The 19,738-nt window shown below is 42.4% G+C and overlaps 2 pseudogenes; one reads left to right on the top strand and one right to left on the bottom strand.

Moving 5' to 3' along the window:
* The window catches only part of LOC133362249 (uncharacterized), a 110,697-nt pseudogene that overhangs the window by 16,356 nt on the left and 74,603 nt on the right, over window positions 1-19,738 (bottom strand).
* The window catches only part of LOC133362247 (zinc finger protein 721-like), a 32,923-nt pseudogene continuing 13,509 nt past the window's right edge, over window positions 325-19,738 (top strand).

The following is a 19,738-nucleotide window of genomic DNA, read 5'->3' on the forward strand; positions in this document are numbered from 1 at the left end:
GCCTGGCGAGCCCGATTGCGTGGCGACTGGGAGAGTTTGTGGCGATCTCTTCAGACGGGCTACAGGGACATCGACACGCCGTGCATCAACAAGTAAGTGTCTTCGTTAGTGGATACAACTGGTAGTCGCGTATATCCCGACTTACGAGACGTTACTGTGTGTAGGTTAGACAATAGTGAGAGTTTGCATTTTGGCGATTTGAGCCAGACATCCACGCAGCTTAGAGGGTGCCTTTAACGCTCAACAACACCCGCGACTGTTACTCTGCTTTGAAGAATCAGTCACATGGAGCAGATCAACTCTCCACAGCGCCACGCACACACGGGCGAGAAGCCGTTCAATTGCTCTGCGTGTGGTAAAGGATTTTCACAGAAAACAATTCAACACAGTCATCAGAAAATACACTCGGGTGAGAAGCCATTCAAGTGCTCTGTTTGTGGGAAGGCATTTGCGGATAAATCAAATCTTAACAGTCACCAGAAAACACACACGGGTGAGAAGCCATTCAAGTGCTCTGTTTGTGGGAAGGCATTTGCTCAGAAATCAACTCTGAACAGGCACCAGAAAACACACTCGGACGAGAAGCCATTCAAGTGCTCTGTTTGTGGAATGGCATTTTCGGAAAAATCAAATCTTAACAGTCACCAGAAAACACACACGGGTGAGAAGCCATTCAAGTGCTCTGTTTGTGGGAAGGCATTTGCTCAGAAATCAACTCTGAATAGGCACCAGAAAACACACTCGGGCGAGAAGCCATTCAAGTGCTCTGTTTGTGGAATGGCATTTTCGGAAAAATCAAATCTTAACAGTCACCAGAAAACACACACGGGCGAGAAGCCATTCAAGTGCTCTGTTTGTGTAAAGGCATTTTCGGAAAAATCTAATCTTAACAGTCACCAGAAAACACACACGGGCGAGAAGCCATTCAAGTGCTCTTTGTGTGGGAAGGGATTTTCACAGAAATCAAATCTTAACACTCATCAGATAACACACACGGGCGAGAAGCCATTCAAGTGCTCTCTTTGTGGGAAGATATTTGCCTGGAAGTCAGCTCTTAACAGTCACCAGAAAACACACTCGGGTGAGAAGCCGTTCAATTGCTCTATTTGTGGAAAGGCATTTGCATGGAAGTCAGCTCTTCATAAACACCAGAATACACACTCGGGTGAAAAGCCATTCAACTGCTCTACGAGGGAGAGGACATGTTCACGTTCATCACCCCCAAACAAGCATCAGAAGATCCGCAATGATAGGGAAGTGAAATCAAAAGGTGTAATTCTAAGTTCTGCAATGAGTCCTGAAAAAAATGCATCTTTCGATCCTATACAGGTGGATCCTGAGAGATGCCTCATGCAGTTGGATCCTGAGAGGTTGCTGGATGTCATTAGTCCTGCCGACAATTCCTCTTTCGACCCCATGCAGGTGGATACTGAGAAATGGCTGCTGGAATGGCTGGAGAGTCAAAGTTTTGAGTACTTCTGTTAACTCTTGAAGTCCTGGAATGTGCATTTTGTGTCTCTGTTAGATCAGTTAATAAGGTACGAAATATTATTTCCGTGATTTCCAGTACTCCAAGCTAGAGTGATGTTGTGAATGCTCTATAATGTGTTCAGATGAAAGCCTTCCTTTTAAGTTCCAGAAGTGTTCACTTATTTCAGGATGACAACAATGTTATACTTCTATAGATGCGTTGCTTCGTCTGGTGGTTGTTCATCGGGACTGGTAAATGTGTGGTGTTTATGGTAGAAGGTGCCATGTCATCTTCTCACAGCTAATTGCGTGTTAAAGTTTATTCTAGACTTCGTCACGTTAAGGTGGTGCTTTGTAGTCCTATCGGACTACTTGTTGATGTGGTGTGAAGCGCAGTGGTTGTGTGGTGGTTCAATTTCTAATTTTACTCTCGTGGTTAAGTGGTTTTGTTGAGCCAAAGTTGGAGAAATACTGTGATCACAACTTTGCTCTATATTTTAAACATGTTCTTTTTTTTATCATTGTGTAATAAATAAAATAACTTAAAGTATAGGTTTCAGAGTGTGCGTGGATTGCACGTTCGTTGTTCTTGTGTTTGATGGCTTGGACTTCTGGACGAATGGCTTCAGTCGAAAAGGACGTCAATGGGGAAATCGACGTTCACGTGTTAGATTTTAAGAATATGTTTTAACTGTTGAAATTGGGAAATTATTTGCCTAGTCCCTTCCTGTTTGAGCATGCGTATTAATAAAGATTTTGATACGAGTATTAACGTGAATTTTCTTGCAGATTAATAAAGACCCGAATTGTTTTTAAAGATGACTGATCGTACGTTATTTCAACCATATCCTTCCTTTGAAAAAACACGGACGAGTAGACACACACACACAAGTGTGCTTATAAACACTACTGTCGAAACAGCGGTGTGCATTCACACACGAGTGTGCATGTGTCTCTACGAGTTTTAACTTTAATTTACTTGCAGAACAATAAAAACCTGATATGTTAAAGATGACTAATCGTCCCTTATTGAAGAAGGGAAATAATAAAATAATAAAAATAAAAAATTACATTTTTTTATAAAATTATTTTTATTATGTTTTATTTTTATTAAATAATAATAAAAAAATTCAACAGAATAAAATAACTTTATAAACATGATTTTATTATTTTATTATTTCCCTTCTACGTGACTTTACAGAAAGAACCAATAAGATGAAGAAGAAAATAAAACATAATAAAATAATTGTATTATGTTTTATTTTTATTATTTTATTAGTTCCCTTCTTCGTGACTTTACCGAATGAACCAAGAAGGTTCATTTGCTTGCAGAACAATAAAGACCTGACGTGTTAAAGATGACTAATCGTCCCTTAGTGCTACAATGTTCATAGCGAACACGTGTGGAGGCGAGTTTCAGGTGAAGCATCTCCAGCACACAAGTTGACCCTCACCTGGCAGCATCGTGGCTGTCCGCTGATCACACTCATGACGTCACACTCATGACGTCACACGCACGAGCTGTAGGGGCGGGGCTCTGTCCGCTCAGTGGCGCTGTTTTCATTAATTTAGCACCACGAGCGGGGAGTCTCATCCCTGTAGTTCCCTGTTGTGGTGCCGCATTCATCACCACGTTGCCCCTCAATTATTTGGACGACACAATATGAAAATAAGTTGTGTGTTCCACTACACATACTTACACGGGTACACACACCCACACACGAGTGGACATACACAGTGCTGTAGGAAAATGCACGAATGTGCATACACACCGCTTTGTACATAAACACACGGGTGCACATGCATACACGAGTGCGTACACCCATTTGTGCATCTATACATACAACACATATGTATAGATGCACAAATGAGTGTAAATGCATCGGGGTGTAGATACATGCACAGTGTAATTGCACACAGCAATGTACATAAACACATGTGCACGTATACAGCAGAGTGCATGCTCAGGGATTGCGTTTCAACACACACAAATTTGCGAGCACACACGATTGTACATACACACGTGTACAGACCCACACGTGTCCATGAACGAGTGTAAATACACACACGAGTGCACATGCTCACGAATGTACCCACAGAGAAGTACACAACCATGTACATACACATGGCTACAGTTCCCTGCTGTAATGGCTGGTGCTTATGCTAGAAGGTGGCATGTCTTCTTGGTTCTTTCGGTAAAGTCACGTAGAAGGGAAGTAATAAAATAATAAAAATAAAACATAATAAAACAATTCTCACGACGTTTCGGCCACAACGCAAGCAGCCGTCCTCAGGTGAAAACCAGGTCCGTCGAGGCGACAGAGTCTGACGGACCTGGTTTTCACCTGAGGACGGCTGCTTGCGTTGTGGCCGAAACGTCGTGAGAATTGTTTTATTATGTTTTATTTTTATTATTTTATTACTTCCCTTCTACGTGACTTTACCGAAAGAACCAAGAAGATGAATCCCTGCAGTCACGAAAGCTTTAAATCGAAAAAAAGGTGGCATGTGTTGTAATTATTGCACAGCAAATGATGTGAGCGTGCTGTCTTGTTGATTCCAAACTTGTCACGTTAAGGTGGTGCTTCGTAGTCCTATCGGATAACTTGTTGATGTGGTGTAATGCGCATTGGTTGTGAGGTGTTTCAATTCCTGATTTTACTCTCGTTGTTGAGTGGTCTTGTTGAGCTAAAGTTGGAGAAAGACATTGCTCACACACGCTTACAAGCGATACCATTTCGATTATCAATAAAAGTGTATGACAGCAATCGTAATAATTGTCGTGAATTAAATTAAACAAATCACCTTGATTTACTGACGCGCTAATATCAACACAAATACTTAAATATTTTTTTTATAAAACAAAGTCAGTACAGTATACATTTGCACATCTTAGTCCAAATCGAACTGGACATCAGCATTTTGATACTTCAGACTCTATGTCGATGTTAAATCCTCCAAACTTGCATCAGTTTAAAGGACATTGTCAGGTGAATATTGGCAAATTAACACGAAGCACGGAATAATGCATGGATATGTAGATCTTTATTTAAACGGAAGCGTACAATTATGTAGTGAGATATGCATATGTATTCAAGTTAAATTACAATGGCCGGATTAGCTAAGCTATGTTGCTACATATGCGGATTGTTAATGTAAAAATTAACAATTGAATGCAAAGTCTATGATAATTCAAGACGAGAACAAAGGATTTGAATGCTAGAGGGGAGTTATAAGGGGCTTAAAATCAGACCTCAAGATCATTTCGAGAGGGATTTCACAGAGGATAGACGCGCAACTCCACGCTCTGCAGATTACCCTTCTCCTGCGAGACCCAGCCTGGCGAGCCCGATTGCCTGGCGACTGGGAGAGTTCGTGGCGATCACTTCAGACGGGTTACAGGGACATCGACACGCCGTGCATCAACAAGTAAGTGTCTTCGTTAGTGGATACAACTGGTAGTCGCGTTCATCCCGACTTACGAGACGTTACTGTGTGTCGGTTAAACGTTAGTGAGAGTTTGCTTTTTGGCGATTTGAGGCAGACATCCACGCAGCTTAGAGGGTGCCTTTAACTCTCAACAACACCCGCGACTGTTACTCTGCTCTGAAGAATCATTCACATGGAGCAGATACTCTTTCCACAGCGCCACGCACACACGGGCAAGAAGCCGTTCAATTGCTCTGTGTGTGGGAAGGCATTTTCACGGAAATCACATCTTAACACTCACCAGAAAACACACTCGAGCGAGAAGCCATTCAAGTGCTCTCTTTGTGGGAAGGCATTTGCATGGAAGTCAGCTCTTCACAGGCACCAGAAAACACACTCGGGTGAAAAGCCATTAATTTGCTCTACAAGGGAGAGGACATGTTCACAGTCATCACCCCGAAACAAGCATCAAAGTGCTGAAATGAGTCCTGAAAAAAATGCATGTTTCGAACCTAGACAGGTGGATCCTGAGAGATTGCTGAATGTAGTGGATGCAATGAGTCCTGACGACAATTCCACTTTCGACCCCATGAAGTTGGATCCGGAGAGATGGCTGGATGTAGTGGAGTTTCTGAAAACTCAAACGTATTGAGTACATCTGTTAACTGTTGAATTATGTATATTGGTGTCTCTTAGATATTTTTCAGCGATTTCCATTACTCCAAGCAAGAGTGATCTTGTCAATGCTTTATAATGTGTACAGATGAAAGTCTTGGTTTTAAGTTCCAGAAGTGTTCACTCATTTCAGGATGACAACAATGTTATACTTCTATAGATGCGTTGCTTCGTCTGGTGGTTGTATCATCGGGACTGGTAAATGTGTGGTGTTTATGGTAGAAGGTGCCATGTCATCCTCTCACAGCTAATTGCGTGTTAAAGCTTATTCTAGACTTCGTCACGTTAAGGTGGTGCTTTGTAGTCCTATCGGACTACTTGATGATGTGGTGTGATGCGCAGTGGTTGTGTGGTGGTTCAATTTCTAATTTTACTCTCGTGGTTAAGTGGTTTTGTTGATCTAAAGTTGGAGAAATACTGTGATCACAACTTTGCTCAATATTTTAAACATGTTCTATTAATTTTTTTAACATTGTGTAATAAATAAATAACTTAAAGTATAGGTTTCAGAGTGTGCGTGGATTGCACGTTCGTTGTTCTAGTGTTTGATGGCTTGGACTTCTGGACGAATGGATTCAGTCGAAAAGGACGTCAATGGGGAAATCGACGTTCACGTGTTGAATTTTAAGAATATGTTTTAACTGTTGAAATTGGGAAATAATTTGCCTAGTTCCTTCCTGTTTGAGCAAGCGTATTAATAAAGATTTCGATACGAGTATTAACGTGAATTTTCTTGCAGATTAATAAAGACCTGAATTGATTTTAAAGATAACTGATCGTACGTTATTTCAACCATATCCTTTCTTTAAAAAACACGGACGAGTAGACATACACACACGAGTGTGCTTATAAACACGACTGTCTATACAGCGGTGTGCATTCACACACGAGTGTGTATGTGTTTCTACGAGTTCTAACGTTAATTTACTTGCAGAACAATAAAGACTTGACATGTTAGAGATGACTAATCGTCCCTTATTGAAGAAGAGAAATAATAAAATAATAACAATAAAACAAATTCTTTGTTATAAAATAATTTTATTATGTTTTATTTTAATTAAATAATAAAAGAAATTTATTTTTTACTGAATTAAATAACTTTATAAAAAAAAAATCTTATTTCCCTTCTACGTGACTTTACCGAAAGAACCAATAAGGTTAATTTACTTGCAGAACAATAAAGACCTGACATGTTAAAGATGACTAATCGTCCCGTATTCATAGCGAACACATGTGGAGGCGAGTTTCTGGTGAAGCATCTCCAGCACACAAGTTTACCCTCACCTGGCAGCATCGTGGCTGTTTTCATTAATTTAGCACCACGAGCGGGGAGTCTCATCCCTGTAGTTCCCTGTTGTGGTGCTGCATTCATCACCACGTTGCCCCTCAATTCTTTGTACGACACGATATGAAAATAAGTTGAGTGTTCACCACTACACATACTTACATGGGTACACATATACACTCCCTTGTACACACACCCACACACGAGTTGACATACACAGTGCTTTAGAAAAATGAACGAATGTGCATCCACCCCGCTTTGTACACACAAAGATGGTATAGTTTGTAAGCGTTGTTTATTATATTGTAACGCAGCCATTATCACATTCTATAGCAGAAAGTCTCGTGTGAATTTAGACCTTTGTGTATTACAGTGCTGTGTATACGAATGTGTTGAAACATTTTCCACGTGTTTTCACGGTAAGTGCATTGAATGTGGAGGGGTAACCAGCCCCTCGCAACATTCCGGAGACCTCGAGGGCCGCTGTGATCGCTATGAGCATTCCCTCTGGGACACTGCTCACAGTTACCACAGCTTTACCGTCCGCCGATGCGGTAGGGGGTTGTTTTTACAGAACTTGACTCGTGGAAGGGGAATGCCAAACAACAGGGAGAGTGGCTCTTCTTCTTGGTTCTTTCGGTAAAGTCACGTAGATAAAATAATAAAAATAAAACATAATATTAGCAAATTCAAAGGAAGCGCGGGCTTATGCATGAAGATGTACATCTTTATTCAAACGGAAGTGTACAATTATGCAGTGGGATGTACATACATATTAAGGTTTAATTATAATGGCCGGATTAGCTAAGCTATGTTGCTACATATGCGGGTTGTTAATGTAAAAATTAACAATTGAATGCAAAGTCCATGATATGCCAGGACGAGAACAAAGGATTTGTATGCAAGAGGGGAGTTATAAGGGGCTTAAAATCAGACCTCAAGACCATTTCGAGAGGGATTTCACTGAGGATAGACGCGCAACTCCTCGCTCTGCAGATTATCCTTCTCCTGCGAGACCCAGCCTGGCGAGCCCGATTGCGTGGCGACTGGGAGAGTTTGTGGCGATCTCTTCAGACGGGCTACAGGGACATCGACACGCCGTGCATCAACAAGTAAGTGTCTTCGTTAGTGGATACAACTGGTAGTCGCGTATATCCCGACTTACGAGACGTTACTGTGTGTAGGTTAGACAATAGTGAGAGTTTGCATTTTGGCGATTTGAGCCAGACATCCACGCAGCTTAGAGGGTGCCTTTAACGCTCAACAACACCCGCGACTGTTACTCTGCTTTGAAGAATCAGTCACATGGAGCAGATCAACTCTCCACAGCGCCACGCACACACGGGCGAGAAGCCGTTCAATTGCTCTGCGTGTGGTAAAGGATTTTCACAGAAAACAATTCAACACAGTCATCAGAAAATACACTCGGGTGAGAAGCCATTCAAGTGCTCTGTTTGTGGGAAGGCATTTGCGGATAAATCAAATCTTAACAGTCACCAGAAAACACACACGGGTGAGAAGCCATTCAAGTGCTCTGTTTGTGGGAAGGCATTTGCTCAGAAATCAACTCTGAACAGGCACCAGAAAACACACTCGGACGAGAAGCCATTCAAGTGCTCTGTTTGTGGAATGGCATTTTCGGAAAAATCAAATCTTAACAGTCACCAGAAAACACACACGGGTGAGAAGCCATTCAAGTGCTCTGTTTGTGGGAAGGCATTTGCTCAGAAATCAACTCTGAATAGGCACCAGAAAACACACTCGGGCGAGAAGCCATTCAAGTGCTCTGTTTGTGGAATGGCATTTTCGGAAAAATCAAATCTTAACAGTCACCAGAAAACACACACGGGCGAGAAGCCATTCAAGTGCTCTGTTTGTGTAAAGGCATTTTCGGAAAAATCTAATCTTAACAGTCACCAGAAAACACACACGGGCGAGAAGCCATTCAAGTGCTCTTTGTGTGGGAAGGGATTTTCACAGAAATCAAATCTTAACACTCATCAGATAACACACACGGGCGAGAAGCCATTCAAGTGCTCTCTTTGTGGGAAGATATTTGCCTGGAAGTCAGCTCTTAACAGTCACCAGAAAACACACTCGGGTGAGAAGCCGTTCAATTGCTCTATTTGTGGAAAGGCATTTGCATGGAAGTCAGCTCTTCATAAACACCAGAATACACACTCGGGTGAAAAGCCATTCAACTGCTCTACGAGGGAGAGGACATGTTCACGTTCATCACCCCCAAACAAGCATCAGAAGATCCGCAATGATAGGGAAGTGAAATCAAAAGGTGTAATTCTAAGTTCTGCAATGAGTCCTGAAAAAAATGCATCTTTCGATCCTATACAGGTGGATCCTGAGAGATGCCTAGATGTAGTGGATGTCATAAGTCCTGACAACAATTCCTCTTTCGACCTCATGCAGTTGGATCCTGAGAGGTTGCTGGATGTAATGAGCCCTGCCGACAATTCCTCTTTCGACCCCATGCAGGTGGATACTGAGAAATGGCTGCTGGAATGGCTGGAGAGTCAAAGTTTTGAGAACTTCTGTTAACTCTTGAAGTCCTGGAATGTGCATGTTTGTGTCTCTGTTAGATCAGTTAATAAGGTACGAAATATTATTTCCGTGATTTCCAGTACTCCAAGCTAGAGTGATGTTTCGGCCACAACGCAAGCAGCCGTCGTCAGGTGGAGAACAGGTCCGTCAAGTAGTCATTCAGACTCTGTCTACTTGACAGACCTATTCTTCATCTGAAGATGGCTGCTTGCGTTGTGGCCGAAACGTCGTGAAAATTATTTTATTATGTTTTATTTTTATTATTTTATTACTTCACTTCTACGTGACTTTACCAAAAGAACCAAGAAGATTGATCCCTGCAGTCACGAAAGCTTTAAATCGAAATAGAGTGATGTTGTGAATGCTCTATAATGTGTTCAGATGAACGTATTCCTTTTAAGTTCCAGAAGTGTTCACTTATTTCAGGATGACAACAATGTTATACTTCTATAGATGCGTTGCTTCGTCTGGTGGTTGTATCATCGGGACTGCTAAATGTGTGGTGTTTATGGTAGAAGGTGCCATGTCATCTTCTCACAGCTAATTGCGTGTTAAAGTTTATTCTAGACTTCGTCACGTTAAGATGGTGCTTTGTAGTCCTATCGGACTACTTGTTGATGTGTTGTGAAGCGCAGTGGTTGTGTGGTGGTTCAATTTCTAATTTTACTCTCGTGGTTAAGTGGTAGTGTTGAGCTAAAGTTGGAGAAATACTGTGATCACAACTTTGCTCAATATTTTAAACATTTTTTTTTATCATTGTGTAATAAATAAATAACTTAAAGTATAGGTTTCAGAGTGTGCGTGGATTGCACGTTCGTTGTTCTTGTGTTTGATGGCTTGGACTTCTGGACGAATGGCTTCAGTCGAAAAGGACGTCAATGGGGAAATCGACGTTTACGTGTTAGATTTTAAGAATATGTTTTAACTGTTGAAATTGCAGATTAATAAAGACCTGAATTGATTTTAAAGATAACTGATCGTACGTTATTTCAACCATATCCTTTCTTTAAAAAACACGGACGAGTAGACATACACACACGAGTGTGCTTATAAACACGACTGTCTATACAGCGGTGTGCATTCACACACGAGTGTGTATGTGTTTCTACGAGTTCTAACGTTAATTTACTTGCAGAACAATAAAGACTTGACATGTTAGAGATGACTAATCGTCCCTTATTGAAGAAGAGAAATAATAAAATAATAACAATAAAACAAATTCTTTGTTATAAAATAATTTTATTATGTTTTATTTTAATTAAATAATAAAAGAAATTTATTTTTTACTGAATTAAATAACTTTATAAAAAAAAAATCTTATTTCCCTTCTACGTGACTTTACCGAAAGAACCAATAAGGTTAATTTACTTGCAGAACAATAAAGACCTGACATGTTAAAGATGACTAATCGTCCCGTATTCATAGCGAACACATGTGGAGGCGAGTTTCTGGTGAAGCATCTCCAGCACACAAGTTTACCCTCACCTGGCAGCATCGTGGCTGTTTTCATTAATTTAGCACCACGAGCGGGGAGTCTCATCCCTGTAGTTCCCTGTTGTGGTGCTGCATTCATCACCACGTTGCCCCTCAATTCTTTGTACGACACGATATGAAAATAAGTTGAGTGTTCACCACTACACATACTTACATGGGTACACATATACACTCCCTTGTACACACACCCACACACGAGTTGACATACACAGTGCTTTAGAAAAATGAACGAATGTGCATCCACCCCGCTTTGTACACACAAAGATGGTATAGTTTGTAAGCGTTGTTTATTATATTGTAACGCAGCCATTATCACATTCTATAGCAGAAAGTCTCGTGTGAATTTAGACCTTTGTGTATTACAGTGCTGTGTATACGAATGTGTTGAAACATTTTCCACGTGTTTTCACGGTAAGTGCATTGAATGTGGAGGGGTAACCAGCCCCTCGCAACATTCCGGAGACCTCGAGGGCCGCTGTGATCGCTATGAGCATTCCCTCTGGGACACTGCTCACAGTTACCACAGCTTTACCGTCCGCCGATGCGGTAGGGGGTTGTTTTTACAGAACTTGACTCGTGGAAGGGGAATGCCAAACAACAGGGAGAGTGGCTCTTCTTCTTGGTTCTTTCGGTAAAGTCACGTAGATAAAATAATAAAAATAAAACATAATATTAGCAAATTCAAAGGAAGCGCGGGCTTATGCATGAAGATGTACATCTTTATTCAAACGGAAGTGTACAATTATGCAGTGGGATGTACATACATATTAAGGTTTAATTATAATGGCCGGATTAGCTAAGCTATGTTGCTACATATGCGGGTTGTTAATGTAAAAATTAACAATTGAATGCAAAGTCCATGATATGCCAGGACGAGAACAAAGGATTTGTATGCAAGAGGGGAGTTATAAGGGGCTTAAAATCAGACCTCAAGACCATTTCGAGAGGGATTTCACTGAGGATAGACGCGCAACTCCTCGCTCTGCAGATTATCCTTCTCCTGCGAGACCCAGCCTGGCGAGCCCGATTGCGTGGCGACTGGGAGAGTTTGTGGCGATCTCTTCAGACGGGCTACAGGGACATCGACACGCCGTGCATCAACAAGTAAGTGTCTTCGTTAGTGGATACAACTGGTAGTCGCGTATATCCCGACTTACGAGACGTTACTGTGTGTAGGTTAGACAATAGTGAGAGTTTGCATTTTGGCGATTTGAGCCAGACATCCACGCAGCTTAGAGGGTGCCTTTAACGCTCAACAACACCCGCGACTGTTACTCTGCTTTGAAGAATCAGTCACATGGAGCAGATCAACTCTCCACAGCGCCACGCACACACGGGCGAGAAGCCGTTCAATTGCTCTGCGTGTGGTAAAGGATTTTCACAGAAAACAATTCAACACAGTCATCAGAAAATACACTCGGGTGAGAAGCCATTCAAGTGCTCTGTTTGTGGGAAGGCATTTGCGGATAAATCAAATCTTAACAGTCACCAGAAAACACACACGGGTGAGAAGCCATTCAAGTGCTCTGTTTGTGGGAAGGCATTTGCTCAGAAATCAACTCTGAACAGGCACCAGAAAACACACTCGGACGAGAAGCCATTCAAGTGCTCTGTTTGTGGAATGGCATTTTCGGAAAAATCAAATCTTAACAGTCACCAGAAAACACACACGGGTGAGAAGCCATTCAAGTGCTCTGTTTGTGGGAAGGCATTTGCTCAGAAATCAACTCTGAATAGGCACCAGAAAACACACTCGGGCGAGAAGCCATTCAAGTGCTCTGTTTGTGGAATGGCATTTTCGGAAAAATCAAATCTTAACAGTCACCAGAAAACACACACGGGCGAGAAGCCATTCAAGTGCTCTGTTTGTGTAAAGGCATTTTCGGAAAAATCTAATCTTAACAGTCACCAGAAAACACACACGGGCGAGAAGCCATTCAAGTGCTCTTTGTGTGGGAAGGGATTTTCACAGAAATCAAATCTTAACACTCATCAGATAACACACACGGGCGAGAAGCCATTCAAGTGCTCTCTTTGTGGGAAGATATTTGCCTGGAAGTCAGCTCTTAACAGTCACCAGAAAACACACTCGGGTGAGAAGCCGTTCAATTGCTCTATTTGTGGAAAGGCATTTGCATGGAAGTCAGCTCTTCATAAACACCAGAATACACACTCGGGTGAAAAGCCATTCAACTGCTCTACGAGGGAGAGGACATGTTCACGTTCATCACCCCCAAACAAGCATCAGAAGATCCGCAATGATAGGGAAGTGAAATCAAAAGGTGTAATTCTAAGTTCTGCAATGAGTCCTGAAAAAAATGCATCTTTCGATCCTATACAGGTGGATCCTGAGAGATGCCTAGATGTAGTGGATGTCATAAGTCCTGACAACAATTCCTCTTTCGACCTCATGCAGTTGGATCCTGAGAGGTTGCTGGATGTAATGAGCCCTGCCGACAATTCCTCTTTCGACCCCATGCAGGTGGATACTGAGAAATGGCTGCTGGAATGGCTGGAGAGTCAAAGTTTTGAGAACTTCTGTTAACTCTTGAAGTCCTGGAATGTGCATGTTTGTGTCTCTGTTAGATCAGTTAATAAGGTACGAAATATTATTTCCGTGATTTCCAGTACTCCAAGCTAGAGTGATGTTTCGGCCACAACGCAAGCAGCCGTCGTCAGGTGGAGAACAGGTCCGTCAAGTAGTCATTCAGACTCTGTCTACTTGACAGACCTATTCTTCATCTGAAGATGGCTGCTTGCGTTGTGGCCGAAACGTCGTGAAAATTATTTTATTATGTTTTATTTTTATTATTTTATTACTTCACTTCTACGTGACTTTACCAAAAGAACCAAGAAGATTGATCCCTGCAGTCACGAAAGCTTTAAATCGAAATAGAGTGATGTTGTGAATGCTCTATAATGTGTTCAGATGAACGTATTCCTTTTAAGTTCCAGAAGTGTTCACTTATTTCAGGATGACAACAATGTTATACTTCTATAGATGCGTTGCTTCGTCTGGTGGTTGTATCATCGGGACTGCTAAATGTGTGGTGTTTATGGTAGAAGGTGCCATGTCATCTTCTCACAGCTAATTGCGTGTTAAAGTTTATTCTAGACTTCGTCACGTTAAGATGGTGCTTTGTAGTCCTATCGGACTACTTGTTGATGTGTTGTGAAGCGCAGTGGTTGTGTGGTGGTTCAATTTCTAATTTTACTCTCGTGGTTAAGTGGTAGTGTTGAGCTAAAGTTGGAGAAATACTGTGATCACAACTTTGCTCAATATTTTAAACATTTTTTTTTATCATTGTGTAATAAATAAATAACTTAAAGTATAGGTTTCAGAGTGTGCGTGGATTGCACGTTCGTTGTTCTTGTGTTTGATGGCTTGGACTTCTGGACGAATGGCTTCAGTCGAAAAGGACGTCAATGGGGAAATCGACGTTTACGTGTTAGATTTTAAGAATATGTTTTAACTGTTGAAATTGGGAAATAATTTGCCCAGTTCCTTCCTGTTTGATCATGCATATAAATACAAATTTCGATACGAGTATTAACGTGAATTTTCTTGCAGATTAATAAAGACCTGAATTGTTTTTAAAGATTACTGATCGTACGTTATTTCAACCATATCCTTCCTTGAAAAAACACGGACGAGTAGACATAGACACACAAGTGTGCTTATAAACACGACTGTCACTACAGCGGTGTGCATTCACACACGAGTGTGCATGTGTTTCTACGCGTTTTAACTTTAATTTTCTTGCAGAACAATAAAGACCTGACATGTTAAAGATAACTAATCGTCCCTTATTGCTACAATGTTCATAGCGAACACGTGTGGAGGCGAGTTTCAGGTGAAGCATCTCCAGCACACAAGTTGACCCTCACCTGGCAGCATCCTGGCTGTCAGCTGATCACACTCATGACGTCACACTCATGACGTCACACGCACGAGCTGTAGGGGCGGGGCTCTGTCCGCTCAGTGGCGCTGTTTTCATTAATTTAGCACCACGAGCGGGGAGTCTCATCCCTGTAGTTCCCTGTTGTGGTGCCGCATTCATCACCACGTTGCCCCTCAATTATTTGTACGACACGATATGAAAATAAGTTGTGTGTTCCACTACACATACTTACACGGGTACACATATACACTCCCTTGTACACATAAGTGGACATACACAGCGGTGTAGAAAAATGCACGAATGTGCATCCACCCCGCTTTGTACACACAAAGATAAAGATCCCCCGTATAGCCTTAACAGACTGTAGGGGCAATACACACACACAAATGTGCGAGCACGCACGATTGTACATACATACACACACGTGTACAGACCCACACGTGTCCATGAACGAGTGTAAATACACACACGAATGTACACGCACAGCAGTACACACCCATGTACATACACATGGCTACAGTTCCCTGTTGTGGTACCGCATTCATTACCACGTTGCCCCTCAATTCTTGGTACGACACAATATTATAACAATAACACACGAGTACACACATACACTCCCTTGTACACGCACCCACACACGAGTGGACATACACAGAGCTGTAGATACATACACGAATGTGCATACACACAGCTTTGTACATACACACACGGGTGCACATGCATACACGAGTGCGCATACACACACGAGTATACATACACAGCAGTGTACGTAAACAGGGATTGCGTTTGACATCACAAATAAATTGGCGAACAAATGATTATACATACCTATACACATACATACACGCATGTACATATCCACAAAAACAAGTGTAAATATACACGTGTACACACATTGCAGAGTGAATATTAGCAAATGAACGCAAATTATGTGGTGAGATGCACATATGTATTCAGACTTAAGCTCAATAGCCAGATTAGCGAAGCTAATTGCTAGATATGCAGATTGTACATTCTAAAAATAACAATTGAATGTAAAGTTCATAAAATTCAACGTCGGAGAACTTCATCTTTCATCAATGCAACACCATTCCAAACGACCCCACCATTTGTGTGCTGGTGTCATTGACCCAATTCGATTGATACCTGTGACTTACAGCTTTCCACATCTTACGCCACCCTCCCACGCCCCCTTCATTCGTTTTTAAATGCTTTATATTAAGTTCACTCGCTTGCGCGCTTACGACCGTGCAAATCTTTCGGTCGTTTTTTAACCCACTTCCCGTGATCCAATCGAGCTGACATTTTGCACACAGACTCGTTGTGCGTGACAATGTACTTTCGTGAAAAAAAATATTTCCAAAATTTTACACTTTTTAGGAAAATTTTTATGATATTTAATTACCAATTGCTTAATGGTGGCAGGCAATCATCTGACCCATAGGTGGCAGCCATCTCAAGCCAGAGGACGAGAGGACTCTAGCCGCCACGCATATAAAGGATTTATAGTGAAACACTTTGTTTTTACGGGTTATATTTTTTTGTTTCTCAGGAGGCAATCCCTGTTGTTTGTCAATCCCCAGCCACGAGTAAAGTTTTGCAAAAACAACCCCCTTCCTTCATTGACGGTGTTGGACGGTAACGCTGTGCTGGATGTGAGCAATGTCCCGGAGGGAAGGCTCGTAGCCATCACAGTGGCCCACGAGGTCTTTGGACGGGTGCGAGGGGCTGGTAACACCTCAATAGTCAATGCAATTAGCAAAACAACTCGTATTCTTAGGTTTTGTCGGTAAGGTCACGTAGGTAAAACACATTAAAAAGTAAAATAAAATAAAAATCACGACGTTTCAGAGGCAACACAAGCTTCCGTCTTCAGGTGGTACCATCACAGCCAAGACAGCTGTATCAAAAAAAAAACTCGTCGCAAATTTTAAACACGTGCAAAATATTGAACACATACATACTGGTGTATATACACACCGAAGGTCGTATGTTACAGACTATAAGATGACGATTGTTTTTTTTGCGTAACGTTATTATGAACCACACTTTCAAGCTAAACCATTCAGATGATTATTCAAAGTTTAACAGAAATTATAACAAAACACACTTGTTTGTTAAAAGCACCGTGCTCAAAACGAGTGTCCTTAAATATGTTTATTAAACAGGTTCAGAACGGTATTAACTTGCACCTATTAGTTCAAGATGGGGCCGGCTAGTTTTTTTTGGCTAGTCCCGTGTGTGTTTGTTGTGTGAGGTGTCTTGATAGCAGTCGTTCTCCACTGTAGTCCTGGCATCTGCTGCTCAGATTCCTTCCACAGCTGTGGTCCCAGTGGCACCGTCTCTCCGGGGGGGAACCATGTGGTGTGTGTGTGTGACGTGTATCACGGGGTGTGTGGGTGTGTGCCTGGGATGTGTCACGGCGTGGGTGGGTAGTCTGGTGATAGTGGTCATGGTTGGCAGCGATCCACGACCACAACAACCACCCCTACTGTGTGGTGGACATGCCACCACAAAGCAGCACGCGGCGGAGGAGTGAGGTGATCGCTCTCGCCACGCGAGCAAGGCCCCCTCGCTTCCTCTTCTTTCCCTGCATCAACAACAACAACAATAACCGCCATTCGCCACTAAGTGGCGGTGACGTCACCACGACGCTTGTGCCAGGCCAAGTGCACCTTGAGGCTACCACGTGAAGTGTCGAACGCCCGCTGGCAGGAGGTCACGGGGCAGACCCAGCAGGTGCCACGGGTCGACTGACCGAGATTACCGAGATGACTGGCTGATGCACCACCTGTGCCCCCTACTGTACCAACTTGCTGTGCTTTAGCCACCCGGCGCTCCGCTCGTTGTTGTGAGCGTCGCTCCTCCGCCCTCCGTTGTTGTTGGAGGGCGACTGCCTCCAACTGCCCAGTAGCGTCCTTCACGAGCCTGCATCACCACCTCCACCACCTGCACCTCCTCCACCTCCTCCTTTGTCTCGTCCTCCATCTCTTCCGTCGTGAAAATTATTTTATTATGTTTTATTTTTATTATTTTATTACTTCCCTTCTACGTGACTTTACCGAAATAACCATGAAGATGAATCCCTGCAGTTTAGAGGACATTGTCGGGTGAATATTAGCAAATTCACAGGAAGCACGGAATTATGCATGGAGATGTATGTAATTATTCAAACAGAAGTGTACAATTACGCAGTAGGATGTACATACGTATTAAGGTTAAATTACAATGGCCAGATTCGCTAAGCTATGTTGCTACATATGCGGATTGTTAATGTAGAAATTAACAATTGAATGCAAAGTCGATGATAATCCAAGACGAGAACAAAAGATTTGAATGCTAGAGGGGAGTTATAAGCGGCTTAAATTCAGACCTCAAGACCATTTCGAGAGGGATTTCACTGAGGATAGACGCACGACTCCTCGCTCTGCAGATTACCCTTCTCCTGCGAGACCCAGCCTGGCGAGCACGATTGCCTGGCGACTGGTTGGCGAGTTCGTGGCGATCTCTTCAGACGGGTTACAGGGACATCGACACGCCGTGCATCAACAAGTAAGTGTCTTCGTTAGTGGATACAACTGGTAGTCGCGTATATCCCGACTTACGAGACGTTACTGTGTGTCGGTTAGACGTTAGTAAGAGTTTGCTTCTTGGCGATTTGAGCCAGACATCCACGCAGCTTAGAGGGTGCCTTTAACGCTCAACAACACCCGCGACTGTTACTCTGCTCTGAAGAATCATTCACATGGAGCAGATACTCTTTCCACAGCGCCACGCACACACGGGCAAGAAGCCGTTCAATTGCTCTGTGTGTGGGAAGGCATTTTCACGGAAATCACATCTTAACACTCACCAGAAAACACACACAGGCGAGAAGCCATTCAAGTGCTCTGTGTGTGGGAAGGCATTTTCACAGAAATCACATCTTAACACTCACCAGAAAACACACACAGGCGAGAAGCCATTCAATTGCGCTGTGTGTGGGAAGGCATTTGCACAGAAATCACATCTTCAGAGTCACCAGAAAACACACACGGGCGAGAAGCCATTCAAGTGCTCTGTTTGTGGGAAGGCATTTGCTTGGAAATCTATTCTTTACAGTCACCAGAAAACACACACGGGCGAGAAGCCGTTCAATTGTTCTATTTGTGGAAAGGCATTTGCGGATAAATCAAATCTTAACAGACACCGGAAAACACACAAGAACGAAAAGCGAATCAATTGCGCTGTGTGCGGGAAGGCATTTTCACGGAAATAAAATCTTCACAGTCACCAGAAAACACACTTGGGCGAAACGCCATTCAAGTGCTCTCTTTGTGGGAAGGCATTTGCATAGAAGTCAGCTCTTAACACTCACAAGAAAACACACTCGGGCGAGAAGCCATTAAATTGCTCTACGAGAGAGAGGACATGTTTACGTTCATCACCCTGAAACAAACTTCAGAAGATCCGCAATGATAGGGAAGTGAAATCAAAAAGTGAAATGCAATGTGCTGCAATGAGTCCTGAAAAAATGCGTCTTTAGAACCTAGGCAGGTGGATCCTGAGAGATGGCTGAATGTGGTGGAGTGGCTGGAGACTCAAGCGTATTAAGTACATCTGTTAACTGTTGTCCTGTGTATATTCGTGTCTCTTAGATATTTTTTCAGTGATTTCCAGTACACCGAGCTGGAGTGATGTTGTGAATGCTCTATAATGTGTTCAGATGAAAGCCTTCCTTTTAATTTCCAGAAGTGTTCACTTATTTCAGGATGACAACAATGTTATACTTCTATAGATGCGTTGATTAGTCTGGTGGTTGTATCATCGGGACTGGTAAATGTTTGGTGTTTATGGTAGAAGGTGCCATGTCATCTTCTCACCGCTAATTGCGTGTTAAAGTTTATTCTAGACTTCGTCACGTTAAGGTGGTGCTTTGTAGTCCTAT

Source organism: Lethenteron reissneri, unplaced genomic scaffold (genome assembly GCF_015708825.2).
Source record: "Lethenteron reissneri isolate LAM-NWPU_2019-01 unplaced genomic scaffold, ASM1570882v1 scaffold_141, whole genome shotgun sequence".
Taxonomy (NCBI): Eukaryota; Metazoa; Chordata; class Hyperoartia; order Petromyzontiformes; family Petromyzontidae; genus Lethenteron; species Lethenteron reissneri.